At 48.3% G+C, this 17,183-nt stretch overlaps 1 protein-coding gene across 5 annotated transcripts in view; it reads left to right on the top strand.

Moving 5' to 3' along the window:
• Window positions 1–17,183, top strand: part of PIGV (phosphatidylinositol glycan anchor biosynthesis class V) — a 361,837-nt gene that overhangs the window by 275,970 nt on the left and 68,684 nt on the right. The window contains exon 1 of one of the 5 annotated variants that reach the window (XM_068110862.2): window positions 9,919–9,965. The exons of 2 other annotated variants lie outside the window; for them this stretch is intronic. The gene's annotated coding sequence lies outside the window, so the exon portion shown is untranslated. 2 more of the 5 variants (XM_068110860.2, XM_068110861.2) reach the window with 2 other exon arrangements.

The following is a 17,183-nucleotide window of genomic DNA, read 5'->3' on the forward strand; positions in this document are numbered from 1 at the left end:
AGGGGTGATTAGCCCCCTTGTCCTGTTAAGCTGGCCATCTCCCCGGTCCTTGTACTTGTAACGCTATCCCGCGGGATGGAACGGATCAGGGTTATGGGCCCAGGGTTTATCCCGAATACCTTTATCTGTCCCTCCGCAGACTAGGGAGACAAGTACCGCTCGAACCCCGGTTTGGATGGTCTAGTTAGTTGCCGAGCGGTTTTTAGCAACCCGAAGTTCGAGTCATTAGCCTTCACTAAACCCGATCCTGAACGTTGGCCGAATCGCGCCACGTACACTCAATATGGAAACCTCTAAAGTGACCGAAAGAGCATGAAGAAGTAAAGACAAAGTAGGGAATAACAAGATTTATTACTATTTATACACACTAAGCAGAAAGGAAAAGAAAGATGATTTATAAGGCAATGGAAGGAGCAGGAGACATCGTGCAATGATTAGCTTATATATATATGGCAGTCTTAATTAATACCCCAAGACAACATGAAAGACGGACAAATGGGCACACTTACACGGGGGAAATGATGGCAGGAATCACTGGAGGGAGGAGAAGGTCCAAGCCGATGGCAGGGCAGGAAGGTCCGGGCAATTCCACACCGTCGAGGTCCACGTTCCGTGCTCGAAGCGAACAGCAGCTGGCAGCTCCGCGTCTCCACAACCGGCAATAGGGCCTAGAGGGTCTCGGCGTATTGCTGCAGTATCAGCACCCCCTCATGTCTCGTTCTCTCTTGGCTGCTTTAGCTGGATCGCGCATCTGCCGCACCTCTCTCTCAATCTTCTCCGGACCTCTCGATCTTTTCTCAGGACTCTGACTTCTCCAGGACCTCAATCTTCTCCAAAAAGCTCATCTTCCGTGGGGAGCGTCGCGCTGCGGGTTATATAGGCCCCGCCCTTCAACCTTTGCGAACTCCCCCAAGTGTTCTCTCTCCGCCCTCTCAAGCCAAACCCCTCGTTCTGGGTTGGATGAGCGGGGCCGACTTACTCCTCCCCTCTATGACGAGGTGGAGACCTGCCTTTCTTCTTCATCGTTACCTCGTGCGTAATGGAGTCAGATGCAGCAAAGTGGACGGGAGATGAAAATGCAGCAAAGTGGCTAAAGAGTCAATTGCAGCAAACCTGGCAAACCTGGCACTTGGAAGCTGCCATGGGGCGTCGGAGGGGCCTACTCTTATTTAATTCGGTGCAATGAAGAGTCAAACTATTGGGAAACACATCCTTAACCTACAGAGAATAAGGGACTAACTATTTAAAAGGATATATGGTGTCCTGTGTGTAGGTTTATGGAATTAACTAAGAGGACGAGCTTCGACCTTTCTTTACATTACGGAGGGTGACAGTTACACACAACAAAACCATAATTCTCACATTCGTTACACTTTCTCAAATTCGTTACACTTCTCAAATTCGTTACACTTCTCAAATTCGTTACAATATATAGTTGCGGACCTCGAGCCTGTCGACGTACAGAGGGGGGTTAAACCCTTTGCTCCCTCGGGCCTTCAAGTCCACGAGGACGCGACCCACTTTTACACTCGTGGGGCGGATTGCGGAGCAATTCCAGCCGCCACCCCCGTAGCGAGCGTGCGGAAGGGTATCGGGTCGAATCCTCACGTACCTTCTATACACACGCCGCCACGAGAACGGGGACTGGACCTCACACGAGTCACGCTGGTCTGATACGCCTGAGCGGTTTGCGTGTCACGTGACTCATGCCGTTAAATCTTATTGAACCCGATTGAGCGGTTTTATTCGTACAGTGCGAAGCCAATGGTGGGAAATGATGTGAACGGCCAAATGGATGCGAAAGAACACAGGTTTATTATACAATTTATACAAATGATCAGGGCAAAGAGACAGAGCAGACACTTATCGTCCTTACTTAAAGCCCTGACAAGGGCCCTTTCACTCACGCGGGGAAAAGGATGAAGAAGAAGGACACGCTCAAAGCGAGGTCGTTGGCGCCGTTCGCCCCGGTCAGCTCGTTCAGCGTGTAGCTGGGATGTTCGCGGCACGTGCAGGGAGCTCAGGCAAGGAGATCGTTGGCGTCTGTGGCCCCAGGAGAGATCCTCCTCGCAAGCCTTATAACAGGGGCAGAACGCAGACGACAAAGAGAAAGTTTGTGCTCTCGATCACAGACACAGTCGCTTCAGAATCCCGGGACAGAGAGCTCAGAGACAGACAGTGCGCTGGGAGCTTGGCCACCGAGGAGAGACTCGATCACAAAGAGCATTCCAACCACACCGACTTCTCACCTCTTCTCTCTCGACTCTCGTTCGGGGGCCCGGGGCAGGGTTTTATAGCCCCTCCCCAGAGTCTTACCTGAATGTTCCAAGCCCCTCCTCTGGCTGCCGTTGTTAGCCACTCCCCTTGAGCTTCCATTGGCTGCTTGCCGCTTACCGGCCACTCCCCTTCAGCTCCTCCATCGGGCCTTCCAGACTTGTTCTGGGCATAGCACATGGTATTCCAGCCCAAGGAGCACATGGTATTCCAGCCCAAAGAACACATGGCATTCCAGCCCAATGAGCACTGAAGCCTACACTTACTCGCCTGCTCCAACGCATACTAACACAGGAAAGGAGACTATGCTTACATTCAATAAGAAATAACTAAACTAAGCGAGGTTACATGTTGTAGTGCAACTAACTAAGAGGGGGAGGGGGGGGGGTATCTTTATTCTCACAACCGCAACACTACCCCCCTCTCTCACCAGACTCGTCCTGAGTCGACCCCAACATCGGAACGACCGGTAGAGTCTGGCATGCAATTTTACCTTTACTTTTAATGTGGCACATAGGTGTAATCCCCCTAACATTTATTCTAACGCATGTGTGCGACATTTTTTAACACGAGATATGTCCCCCCCTAATGCGTTGAGCAGCTATTCTATCAGACTCACACCCACAACTATCCGAGTATTTCCGGAATTTTGTAAACTACACACATAGCTGGTGGGCACATTCTTATATTTACAAGCACATATATTTACAAGCACAAACTTAGCCTTTATTTACAATTCTATGACCCAGGACCTGTACTTTAGGAAAGAATTGGAGGAAAGAAAATCAAACACTTGATATGGCACTTGCTGCTTGCATCTTGCATCTTTCATCTTCCATGTGCGGCTCACAAAACCGGCTGGCCCTGACCGGCATACAGGCCATATGAAACATCAGGGCCATCTATGTCTTCCATCTTCATAACTAGCACACCATCTTTTTTTATTGGCCAGCAGGGCCACTCTCACGTGGTCCAACTGCGTGGCATCAGTGCCACTCAACAAGTGGTCCGAAGGTGCAAGGTAAGTTGCAGCAAGATGCTGCACAGCAGAGGTGCGAGCCACAAGGCTTGTGGTCCATAGGTGCAGCAAAGGTGGTTTGGCAGCAAAGTGCGGCACATGTCAGCTGCACAGGTGTAGCAAGGGGGCAGCAAAAGGACTAGCAGCAAGGTGCTGCACAAGTCAGCTGCACAGGTGTGACAAGGGTGCAGCAAAATGGGTTTGGCAGCAAAGTGCTGCACAGGTCGGCTGCACTGGTGTAACACAGCAGCATGGATGCTGCACAGGTGTAATGGTGCTCCACGGTTCGGCCTCCAAAATGGTCCTGGGGCAGGGAGGGAAGACAAGGCGCACCAAGCAAAGGGAAAGGCACATGGTAGCACGCAAAAAACAAGGTGGCCAGGCTCCACCATACCTGGTGCGGTGCGAGGGACGTGGAAGAGCGAGCGGAGCAAGCTCGTCCCTAACCGTCCGTACCCCCCACCGTTGGCTACACTACCCTAGCCCCCCTTGTATTTACAATTCGTCTCTACGTCTTGTCCCCCATATCCCCCTCTATACCAAATCCGTCTCCAAATCCCTCCCAGGAAGGAAGGGATGGAACAAAACAATGTCTCACTCACGTCATGATGCGTCTCACTGTCCAACCGACTTACAGAGCCCTGGTGTGAAGCTCATCCTCCTCGGTGACTGGCTGTGGATGGTGCGAAGGGATCTCACATCCTAACGACACGAATAGCATTACTCATTGTTAAACTACCCGGGGTCGTACCCTACCAATTGGCCTCTTTAAACTATGTGGTTCTAAGAACCCGAATTCCCATTGCCCATATTGTGGTGCCCTCCAAACTTTGGGTCTCACCCAACGAATTTTCTCACCGTGCCCTCGCACAATTTCGGGGCTGGGTCGTGTGACTCCACCAGCAGGTTTATCTACCTGCGCACCTCCGCCACTGAAGCCGCCTCCCGAGCTTGCCTGCTCCTTGCGACTACACTAACCGGGGAAGGCCCTCCCTGGCACTTACCCCCTCTATGCCCACCTCGGCATCGGGCAACCCGGGTCCTCCCCTGGGATCCTCGGGCCCCACTCACACACTATCCTAACCGGCACCCAGAGCCTACCTGCGGCCTTACCTGGCCGACAAGCTACCAGTGACGGAGTGCCCCAATAACCATACGCACTAATTAAGCCACACGCCCAGCCATTCCACAGTCTACTGCACCCTACAAAACACTACTTGCTACTACCTGCACCACAGGGGTCAATATCCATGCAATTTACCTATGCCCTCTACCTGGCTTTACACTACCCCCCCGCCCCCCCGGGCTTTCGCGAATGGGTTCCACTCTTCCCCCATTCAGTCCTTCGCACCATGCATTCCACACCTTTTTATTTCCACACCAAGCATTCCACACCTTTTTTTCTCGCACACCATTTATTTCACACACCTTTTGCCTCGCACACCAAATTCGCACACCTTTTGTCTTGCCCATCTTTTGTGCTCACACACCTTTTTCCTCACACACCTTTTGTGCCCACACACCTCTCGTCTTGCACACCATGCAAGTCAATTCACACTACTACTTTTACACACCAAAACACAATTCCATTTGTCTCAATATACAATTCCACAAGCCCCCCCCCCCCCCCGGGCTTTCGCGAATGGGTTCCACTCTTCCCCCATTCAGTCCTTCGCACCATGCATTCCACACCTTTTTATTTCCACACCAAGCATTCCACACCTTTTTTTCTCGCACACCATTTATTTCACACACCTTTTGCCTCGCACACCAAATTCGCACACCTTTTGTCTTGCCCATCTTTTGTGCTCTCACACCTTTTTCCTCACACACCTTTTGTGCCCACACACCTCTCGTCTTGCACACCATGCAAGTCAATTCACACTACTACTTTTACACACCAAAACACAATTCCATTTGTCTCAATATACAATTCCACAAACACACAGCATCATCTAGCTAACTGCTTTTCCCCTAAAACTCGTGCTTCCCCGTCATCCCATTACACTATGCACTCCCTTCGTCATTATCATCCATCTAATCTCTCTTTGTCTCCACTACAGTACAAATGTCACTACTTAAATCTTTTGTCTTCTACTGTTATCTAATTCCCTATCAATTATCCTAGCCCTCCTTCGGCTAGCTTCGGTGCCCCATGGAGGTAGCCATCGCTGCCCCCCATGTGCCTAACACTGCCATCCCCCTAATCTAATGCTCATGGGCCCTGGTCATGTGAGGAATGGTTAAACTACCATTCCCCCACGAAGGGTACACTATCCTCATTCGTCCACTACACTTGAGCCTCTGTGTGGAAATACTTTGTCATGGCTCTGATTCGAAAGCCGAGCGATCCATGTGGGTGGTTAGTCTACTGTATGGGGTGTCTGTCCGGCATTTTCAATCCAGGGGAGGAGGCATGGATGGGCCGAGGTTCAGGGGCCCATCTCTGCGTGGGGCCTCGCGGTCCCACGCACGATGGCCCAACCGCCCACGGTCGGAGCACCGCACCCGCAAAGGTGCACGGCTCCGAAATCTCCTACCTCCCCTTGAACCTCGCCGTTCGCCTTTACCGCCACGGCGCGGCACCAACCATACAGGGCGGGGGCCGGCACGAATCGTGCACGTCGGTCCTTGTGACACGGCCGTGGCATCGATCCCCGCCGCACACAACTCACCGAGGGCTCATGTCGGCTATCCGTCGCGCTAAACGCTACCCCCGGTAGGTGTCAATGCTTGAGCCGCGTTCTCACCACTCGCGACCCACTCCGCACTCGCACACTGAGGCGTCCCTTCGCCTCCCATACATTCTGTTACCGCACAATCTCCTTTCACGTCCTCTGGTGTGCATTCTCCCTCACACACCGTACTCGCACCTGCACACCTAGGCACACTCACACCCCTCACATACTTCAGTCCGCACTCTTCTTCTACGCACTCTTCTACCGCACACTCTGTAACCCCCCTGGGTGTGCACTCTCCCGTTGCACACCCAATCCTCACACACTCTTTCTCCACGCTCTCGGGTGTGCATTTCTTCGCACACTCTGTAACACACTCTCCCGTTACACTCTCCATCACCGCACACTCTGGCACACACTTTTCTCGCACACTCGCGCTCCGGGGCACACTTTTCTCTCACACGCGTGCCAGTCGCCCTCGTACACCGCACAATGGACCTTCCACGACCGCCCGGGTTTCGGTTCTTTCCCAAGTGCGCCAAATCCCTTTTCGCGCCAAACACATTCCCGCCATTAATTCTACTCACCTTGGGGACCTCTTTTCCCGTCAGCACCTGCAAACTTTACATTTGGTTAGCAAGCCCGACATCACGATGTAAATGCAAACTTTGTTCAGGCTCCATTTCTTTCTCCCACGATTGATTTTCTATCTCTGCCGTCTATTCAGCCCCAATTATTTCTTTTTCTAGCTCGACGACCGCCGGCGCGCATGAATTTTCCCTGTCCAATTCGGCGGCCGTCGGCTTTTTTACACCCTGTCACGATTTCTATACCCTCGGTCAACTTAGCTGCGCTCTGCCCAAGCTTGCTCCCCAAGCGTTCCTCACACCGCGTCACCTCGTCGCGTACCAATGTGACCTCCCCGCTCAACCTGCGCCCAATGTCCTCCCCCAATTTTTCCATATCACACCTGGATCCCTCCCTCATCTTTTTTAATGTCTCCCCTCGGGTGTCCATTCTTTCATTTATTTTATCCATGTTACTATTAATTCCCCGAATTTCGTCCTTTTGGGCATCCATTTTCGCATTCAGTTTGCCCTTGTTACACCTTGCTTCGTCCCTCATTTCTTTCATTTCTGCCCTTGATTTGTCCCCCTCCCTTTTTGTGGATGCCATGAGTTGAATCATGAGTGCGTACAGGTCCGAAACCGCTGGCTCGGCTCTCGCCGCCACGTGCGAGGTGCCGCCATTTTCTACCCCTGCTGCCGGCCCCTCATCACTTTCCTCCTGTTCTACCAACTCTTCCTGTGGGTCCTGGGTCATTAATTCGTCCTCATCATCTATCCCCACCCGCATTCGACCGTCTTGGCTAGCCATGGTACGAATATAAATTTTGCTTTTAAAAACTAAATTTCGGTCGCTCGTAATTTTGAGTGCGTGAAGCGCACTCCAGGTCCAATCCCACTCCCCGACACCAATTGTTACGGCCAATATGTAAATTTGGTGTCCAGAATTTTGTCTAGGGTTCCAAATCCCACTCCTGACTACCAATTGTTACGGTTTTCCGCCGCCCTTCTTACCCTTACCAATGGGGGATTAAGCCCCTTGTTCTTTCTGGGCTTGGCGGAACCGAGAGACTTGAAACGCCTCTTCCGGGCAAACGCAAGGTAGGGTTTCGGGACCAAGTCTCGCTCGTACCTAAATCCCTGCGCCGCCACGGAAGTGGGGAAGCAAGCCTCCCACGAGCCACGTGTGATTTGGGTACACCGAGCGGATTGAGTACCACGTGGTCCGTGCAGTTTTCTAGTAGTGGAACCCGATTCGAGCGATTCTACTCTTACCACGCTTAGTCAATGAGGAAAACACGAGAACGATCGAATGGAAGGAAGAGCACAGGCTTAATTATTATTCCCACAAATATGATCGGTAGACAATTGGTACAGTACAATGATCGGTAGACGCAAAGACACATAGCAGCACTTAATCAGTCTTATCCTTAAACCCAGACTCGGGCCCGTTCACACTCACACAGGGAATTGCAGGCAGGATGACGTTCAGGCCAAACGTGCCGACGTGTTCGTCCAGGAACGGCCCCGTCCGGCTCTGCACGGTCCCAGCACGTCCCGCGAAGAAGGCAAGCAGGCGGTGGAAGGATCCTCGTAGCGCATCTCCCGAACAGAACAGATGATGAGGCAGGAAGACAAAGTACGCGTCTCTCAGCGCGGCTGGCGGTTACACAGCGCGTTATCACTCGCGTAACTCAATGCACTATATGCAGCTCGGCTTCAAGCTCAACCGAGCATCACTTTCATACGAGCGCGTATCCTGGTTCATGTGCGTCTTTCGCCGATCCCGGATCTTTCAAAGTCCTCTGCTGACCGCCAACTCACCGCACTGCTCTCTTCAATTGAACTGCTCGCGAGTCCTCAATTGATCGAACTCCTGGGTGCCAACTCCTCCTGGTGGCTTTGCGCAACGGCTTATATCGATATGCCCCAAACTTTCTCGAACCTTCCAACCACGCCCTGTGACGCAGTGCTGCCGCCACACCCTCTGAGCCCTGATTGGCGGCTCGCAGTTACCGTCAGCTTCTCTGCCGCCCTCATTCGGTCCCGCCCCGACCCTCCTAGGCCTGCCTTGTGTTAATTCGCGCCAAAAAGCCAAAGGCAGCACTAAGAGACGTAAGGCGATGGAGGCGGCATAGGACAATGGAAGCGATGAAAGGACCTATTCTCCTTACTCGACTCAACGCAAAACTAACACAGGAGAAGGACTATGCTCACAAATACTAAGAGATAACTGCACTATCACGAGGCTACATGTTGTTTGTGTGACTAACTATGAGGGGGAAATTTAACCTTTATTATACAAAACTCAAAACCGCAACAATATATTACTAGCAGAAGTACTAGCCGCGTTGCCGGGCGGGGGGAGGGGGTGAGGAGAGGGGGGCGAAGGGGAGGGGGGGTGGGGAAGGGGAGGGGAGGAGTTTATGAGGGGGGAGAGGAGGCAGGGGAGTAGAGGGGAAGGGGGGAAGGTGGGGGGAGGGGGGGAAGGGGGAGGGAAAGGAAGGGGAGGGGGAAGGGGGGAGGGAGGGGACGGGGAGGAGGAGGGGGGGGGGGAGGGGAGGGGTGGGGGGAGGGGGAGAAGGGGGCAGGGGAAGAGATTGGGGGAGGGAGGGGGAGAGGGGAGGGGAGGGGGGAGGCAGGAGAGGAGGGGGGGGGTTCATATATATGCTGGTGGGTGAGTGGGATGAATGTGACGTTTATCACGTTTCAGAGTTAAGTATTATGCCGATCAGGCAGAAGAAGAAGCCGTACTACCAAATTCGTACACTTCCGGAATTGTTTGATTTATTTGTATTCAAATGTCTGGTGATTGTTTGTTTTGTATTTATTTATGCGAATGTGTAGGCCTACTTGTATGTAACTGTAATTAATTTTTAAAAGCTTAGACACTATCGAGCGATTTTTTTTTTTAAACTCCAAAAAACGATCTTTTTTTTGCCTAAAACACTCCCAGGCACTCACTGATGAACCTCTGAAAGTTTGACGATGATCCGTTCAGCCATCTCTGAGAAAAATGGTGACAGCCGGATAGACATAGGCACAAATGCACGCGCACACACACACACACATCTCTCTTATATAGTAGATTAAACAATATAGGATATCTGACCAACCACCGTTCGTACAACACCACACCGTCCAATAATCGTGATCAATAAAACGCTTCACAGCCAAATCTCAGTATTTTAATACATCGTACACATATGCCCCAGCAGTATACTATAAGTTATAAAGTCACATAGTTAAAATAAATGCGCTGTGAAAGTTACAAAGTGAATTAAAGGGGAAAAAAAACCTATCATAACGATTGCAAATTGTGGCTCGATGTTGGTTAATCCTTTGGACCTCGGAGTCCTTTTGACCTATAAACAACAACAACAACCGGCTGGTTACCCGAAACCGGAAGCGGCGTGTTTGGAGTGCCAGGTGTTTATGCTTTTTTTGTCGTGTTTTTCGGTACTTTATTATTTTGTAACATGCAGTTTATATGTATATTCGAAATAAAAGGCAGAAACGCTCGTCAACTAAAGGTTGTGAATTTTAAATCGTGAATTTGAATTTTGGTTGTGAATGCAAAAGTAAAGGCAAAGGTTTAAAAGGCCAAAGCAAAGGTTGTGAATGAACTGCAAATATAAATGCTCAGTTTCGTTATTAACATTGTGTAACTTAGCCCGTGTGGGCCTACACCTGACACGGTGACACCTGTCACAAAACATTGTACCTGAGGATGAGTCCTGTGGTAAAAGTAAAACTAAAAGAGTTCTTTTGTATTTTCCTCAAGGACAGCCGTGATTTTAATGAGGTGTTGGGTTCATTATGAAATGTGTACAACATTATTTATGTACAACAGGTTTGTTGTACTCACTGTACGTGTATCGGGTTACAATTACATTGCTGGACATCTCAGAGGTTACCATAGAAACCGCGTTCGGCTCACTGGGGTTAACATTGCCTGGGTTATCCAATCGTTTCTAAAACAACTGCGTTTTGTTCTGCTTATACCAATGTTAGGCTTCTTGTGAATGCTTGATTTGGGCGATATATTTTTTATTACGTAAGCAGATGTGGTGGAATCTTTGGAACCGCAGGCGCAGCGACGTGTGTGTGTGTGTGTGTGTGTGTGTGTGTGTGTGTGTGTGTGTGTGTGTGTGTGTGTGTGTGTGTGTGTGTGTGTGTGTGTCTCTGTGTGTGTCTCTGTGTGTGTCTCTGTGTGTGTCTCTGTGTGTGTCTCTGTGTGTGTCTCTGTGTGTGTCTCTGTGTGTGTCTCTGTGTGTGTCTCTGTGTGTGTCTGTGTGTGTGTGTCTGTGTGTCTGTCTGTGTGTGTGTGTCTGTGTGTGTGTCGTTGGTTGGCATCTCTATATGTGGGTTTCAGAAGGTGGAGCGGAGTCCCAGGTCTCAAAATATCCACCTCCATTTCAGTAAAGGACCAGGATTCATGGACTCATTTGTGAGGTTTTCTTATTCTCAAAGTTTTGGTCCGAGGGCTCTTTTGAGGATCGTGTGTGTGTGTGGAACTGGGATATTGAGACTTTTGCAGATGTGCCAGTTGATTACTCCACATATTATTTGTGCCTTTGGGTGTGCAGCTGCTCTGACACGAGTTGTTTACATCCAGATAGGAGGTGGCTCGTAGTTTCTGTTTCTACCTTGTAGAACCTACATTTGTCCAATTGACTCAGTCCCACCATTTTCTTAAAGTCATTGGTATAGTGTCTTTGGTCTTGGGGCATTCAGGTCCCTGAGTGTCCGACCACGTCTTGGTAAAAGCAAAGCACCCACTGCCCCACAACAAACAAACTAGGATCCCTGGCTTCTATAAATGCACAGCAAAAAAATGTATTATTCACAAGCATTTATGAGAAGGAAACAAATTTTGTAGTTCTAGCAACACAACAACAACATGCATTTTAAAGGCCATTTTCCCTGCTAGAGCGGGGGTTAGCCTTGCGGTCCCCATGACAATCTTCTCCATTTTGCCCTATTTTCTGCATCTCTCCTTGTTAACCCCCTTGCCCGCATTTCTTCTTCCACCATCTTTAACCAAGTCTTTCTCGGTCTTCCCCGTCCTCTGCTTCCTTCTACATTCATTTCCACCACTCTTCTCAACCAGTCACTTTCATCCTTCCTCAAAACATGACCAAACCATCTCAACCTGTTCCTCTTCACAGCATCAATCACAGGCTCTATTCCCATCATCTTTCGCAATGCATCATTTGTCTTCCTCTCTCTCAACGATACTCCGCACATCCGTCGAACCATTCGCATTTCCACCCTTTCCAACCTTCGTTGCTGCCCTACGTTCATTACCCATGTCTCGCTCCCATAAATCAACACTTCTCACATGCAGCATACACCTTTCCCTTCAGCTTCAACGACACTCCCCTCATCATCAACACGCCACTCAGTTCCCGAAACTTCTTCCATGCACATCTCACTCGAGCAACCGTTGCCGAGTCTGATCCACCTTCTCCATTCAGCATGTCTCTGAGGTAGCAAAATGTTTTCACACCTTCCAGCTTCACGCCGTCTCCAAGATCCAACTCAACATTTCCTCCATCTGCAGCTCCCTCTGTGCACACCTTACATTTGAATGTAGCTGCCACACTGGTTAATGACCCTCTCAGACCACTACATTTTTGATGAACCCACTCAGCGCACATTGTACATTGAATGGAGTTCACTCCGACACCCTTTCTGCACAGGGCCACTTCCCAGTTCTTTCCACCTCACCACATGCTTTACCACTTGCCATCACCTTCGTCTTTCTGATATTCACCTTCAGACCTTTTGTCTCCATACATTCCTTCCACGTGTTCATCTTTTCCTTCAGTCCATCCATACTTTCCGCAATCAACACCAGATCATCTGCATACAACTCCCACGGTAAACCCTCCTTTACGTTCTGAGCCAGCACCTCCATCACAGCTACAAATAGTAGTGGACTTAGTACCGACCCCTGATGCACTCCCACCTTCACCTCAAACTCACCACTGTTCCCGTCCTTCGTCCTTACAGCTGTGCACGCTCTTTTGTACATTGCCATCACTACTCTGATCAACCATTCCTCCACTCCTAACTTCCTCAATGCCCATGTCAATACTTTGCATGGTACCCTATCGAATGCTTTCTCCAGATCAACAAACCCAAGAAACAACTTCTTCCTCTTCTCCATGTACTTCTCCTGCAACTGCCTCACAATGAAAAGCACGTCTGTCGTTCCTCTTCCTGGCATGAATCCAAACTGCATTTCGTCGATCTTCACTTTCTTCCTTATCCTCCTCTCCAACACCCTTTCCAATACCTTCATTCCATGCTCCAATAACTTTATCGCTCGGTACGAGCCACACTCCAGAGGGTCACCTTTCCCCTTGTATAGAGGGACGAGGGTACTCAGTTCCCAATCCACTGGAATGCGGCCTTCTTTCACCACCAGATTACAGATCTCTGTCATTCTCTTCACACCCCAACTTCCTGCTGCCTTCAACATATCTCCCACAACTCCCGTCGGCCCTCCCGCTTTTCTACCCTTCATTGCTTTTATCGCTTCCTCAACTTCCTTCTCAGTTATCTTCTCTGCCGGTCCTAAAACTGGGTTACTCTCTATGTTGCCATCCGATTCATTCTCTGTATTCAACAGCATTTCCATATATCTTTTCCAACTTCCTTTAATTCCAGCTGGGTCGACAACGATTTGTCCCACTTCATCCTTCAAGCAACTCACCCCCATCACATCACACCTCTCTTTCGCTATCTGCTTTGCAATCCTGAATACTGCCTTCTGACCCTCTTCCGAATCCAAGCATGCTCAGAACATTTTCCTACATGCCTCCTGCGCCTTTGCTACCTCTTTCTTTGCAGCCTTCCTGGCTGCCTTATAACTTTCATGCTCTGCTGTTTCTGCTCCCGTACCCTTCGCCTTCTGCCACTCCTTGAACTTCTTCCTCTTCTCGTCAATCCTCTTTCCAACTTCATCATCCCACCACCATGTTTCCGATTGCCTCGGTGGTCCTTTTGTCCATCCACATACCTCACCAACGGCTCCCAACAGACTAGCTTTCATCGACATCCAACCACTTTCAAGCTCAACCACATCATCCTCGACCCTACTCAGCCTCTCTTTTAATGCCTCCCTTACTGTCACCTCTTTCAACCTCCACACCTTCATTCTCGGTTGGTACTTCACCCGCCGAGCTCTCCTCGCACCTTTCACCCTTACGTCGCAGACAACCAAGTGGTGCTGTGAAACAGCCTCCTCCCCCGGGATCACCTTTGTGTCCCGGAGGTGCCCCCTATCTCGCCTACGCACCATCAGGTAGTCAACGGTTGTCGTCGACACACCTGATGTGTATGTAACAAGCTTATTATCCTCTTTCTGGAACTGAGTATTACAAATCAACAAATCAGCTCCATCACTGGACAAAAATTCCCCATCACCTCCTATATGAACTGCAAATCTACATGGGTCATATACCTAATCACTTGCCAAAAGTGCAACAAACAATATGTTGGAAAAACTGAGAATACACGCTACACACGATTTAATAACAGCCGGTCAGAAATCGATAACTTCCACGCCAGTCAGGGCAAATCTCTACCTTACACGATACACTTTAATCAACCGGATCACTCTATAAATGACATTCAAATCTCTGCCATTGAATCAATCACAAATCGATCACACACCACGATTCTGAAACGTGAGTCCTTTTGACTCAGAAGAAGACCTTTGTTGGTCGAAAGCTTGTCAAATTAAAGATCGAAGTCCTGAAGCTACGTCCGCGTCTGATTTTTCTCCCGATTATTTATTCAATGCAAATGAGACGCCCTGCTCGTACTGTGGAGTTTCTACTATTTCTCACAGTTATATATATATAGATATATAGATATATATATAGATATATATATAGATATATATATATATATATATATATATATATAGATATATATATATATATATATATATATATATATATATATATATATATATATATATATATAGATATATAGATATATATATAGATATATATATATAGATATATATATAGATATATATATATATATAGATATATAGATATATATATAGATATATATATATATATAGATATATATATATATATATATATATATATATATATATATATATATATATATATATATATATATATATAGATATATAGATATATATATAGATATATATATATATATAGATATATAGATATATATATAGATATATATAGATATATATATATATAGATATATAGATATATATATAGATATATATAGATATATATAGATATATATATATATATATAGATATATAGATATACAGTGGGACCTCTAAATCCGAATTTAATTCGTTCCAGCGGCAGTTCGGATTGGGAAAAGTTCGGAATTAGAAACTATTTTCCTCATAAGAAATAATGGAAAGTGAATTAATCCGTTCCTGGACCCCAAAAACCCATTATCAAGACACTGTTAACTGCAAATACACATGATTCAAGGTAAAATAAGATGAGTAATTGCCCTAAATATCTAATAATAATAATAATAAAAAAAAGAAATAAATGTACTAACATGAAAATAACTGCATTTACCTTAGTGGAGAGTTCTGATGGTGCATGTGGAAGCTGGAGAGGAGGAAGGAGGGAGAGGGTTTTATTGCTTGGAAGGTGAGGCACCTTCCAAGCTAACATCAGATGACTGTGCTTCTGGTGTTTGCTCTCTTTGTCTCTTAACACCACTTGTAGAGGGTTGGGGCTCACAAGGCTTGCTTTCTTTAGAGAACCACCTCTCCAAAGTTGCCTGGTGTTGGCGACTTTTCTTAACTTTTCAAGTTAATGCTCCTGTTAACCACTGCTTTATTAGGGTGCCAGTTTTCAACAATGGCCTGTGTTTTAGACCAATGGAAGCACAGTTCTCTAATTTCAGCACTGGAAATATGAACGACGCTCGCGGCGGGAAATATGAACGACGCTAACGCTATGTTGGCGGTTCGGTTATAGAAATACATTCGGAATTAGGGACAAAATTTTCTCGAATTTACGGTTCGGAATTAGAGTAGTTCGAGATGAGGGGCGTTCGGAATTAGGGGTCACTACTGTATATAGATATATATAGATATATATATAGATATATATATAGATATATATAGATATATATATAGATATATATAGATATATATATAGATATATATAGATATATATATAGATATATATAGATATATATATACATACTAGCTGAGGTACCCGGCTTCGCCCGGGTTGAATAAGAATAAGACAAATATATGATGAAAAGAACATGTATATTTTAGAGCAATATCACAGTACATTGCCTACATGACGTTTTGTCAATTTTCAATTTCTCAAAACCTCTTGGTATACAACATTTCTGGTTAACTTTGGGGTTTCCTGGGAAAGGGATTCCTGCGACAGAGTTGTTATCACTGTGACAGATAAACCTGCGTGACAGGTTTTGCGGTTGATTCCAAAGAGAATCATTAGAGTGCCGTTACGTCTCAAACGGGCCGTTTTGTCTCGCGCCTGATTTCGCATCGCTCCAGGTTCTTCACCTCGCTTCAACCATTTTCACAACCATCCAGACGTTAATCTGGTGTGTGTGTGTAACGTGGATTTTGAGTGGGAATTTGCGGTTCGTCGATTGGGAGCCGTTGAACGTCCATACCCGAAGGTGTGATTTCCCCGCCACCTCTTGAGGACACTTTTGCCTATCTTTGGCAGTGTGACTGTCAATCGAGCGGGATTCTGGTCTCGATACAACATCGTTCTGACGATCGCTTCAACATCACCCGTCCCACAATACCCGACCCGTCCCACAGTACCCGACCCGTCCCACAGTACCCGACCCGTCCCACAACACCCGACCCGTCCCACAACACCCGACCAATCCCACAACACCCGACCAATCCCACAACACACGACCAGTCCCACAACACCCGACCCGTCCCACAACACCCGACCCGTCCCACAACACCCGACCCGTCCCACAACACCCGACCCGTCCCACAACACCCGACCCGTCCCACAACACCCGACCCGTCCCACAACACCCGACCCGTCCCACAACACCCGACCCGTCCCACAACACCCGACCCGTCCCACAACACCCGACCCGTCCCACAACACCCGACCCGGCCCACAACACCCGACCCGGCCCACAACACCCGACCCGGCCCACAACACCCGACCCGGCCCACAACACCCGACCCGTCCCACAACACCCAACCCGTCCCACAACACCCGACCTGTCCCACAACGATTGAAATGGCAGACTTTGCAGCACCGAGTCAGCTCTGACGAGCTAAAAAGCTTTGGACTTTCACAATCGGCAAAGCCAGAGGAGCCCAGGGCCTGGAAGCAGGATGAGGGGAGGTCGGAGGGTACGTTAGTCATTACCGTGTCTGGGAGAGAAGGACTTGCACGTATATGGGTTTGGGAGATTGTGGCTTGGGTCAGATTCCCAGAAGGAATTCGTAGCAATGCCGTTAACCACGATGCCGTTAACCACGATGCCGTTAACCACGATGCCGTTAACCCCGATGCCGTTAACCATGATGCCGTTAACCACGATGCCGTTAACCACGATGCCGTTAACCACGATGCCGTTAACCACGATGCCGTTAACCAC

This window comes from Myxine glutinosa, chromosome 3 (assembly GCF_964187855.1).
Source record: "Myxine glutinosa chromosome 3, kmMyxGlut1.1, whole genome shotgun sequence".
NCBI lineage: Eukaryota > Metazoa > Chordata > Myxini > Myxiniformes > Myxinidae > Myxine > Myxine glutinosa.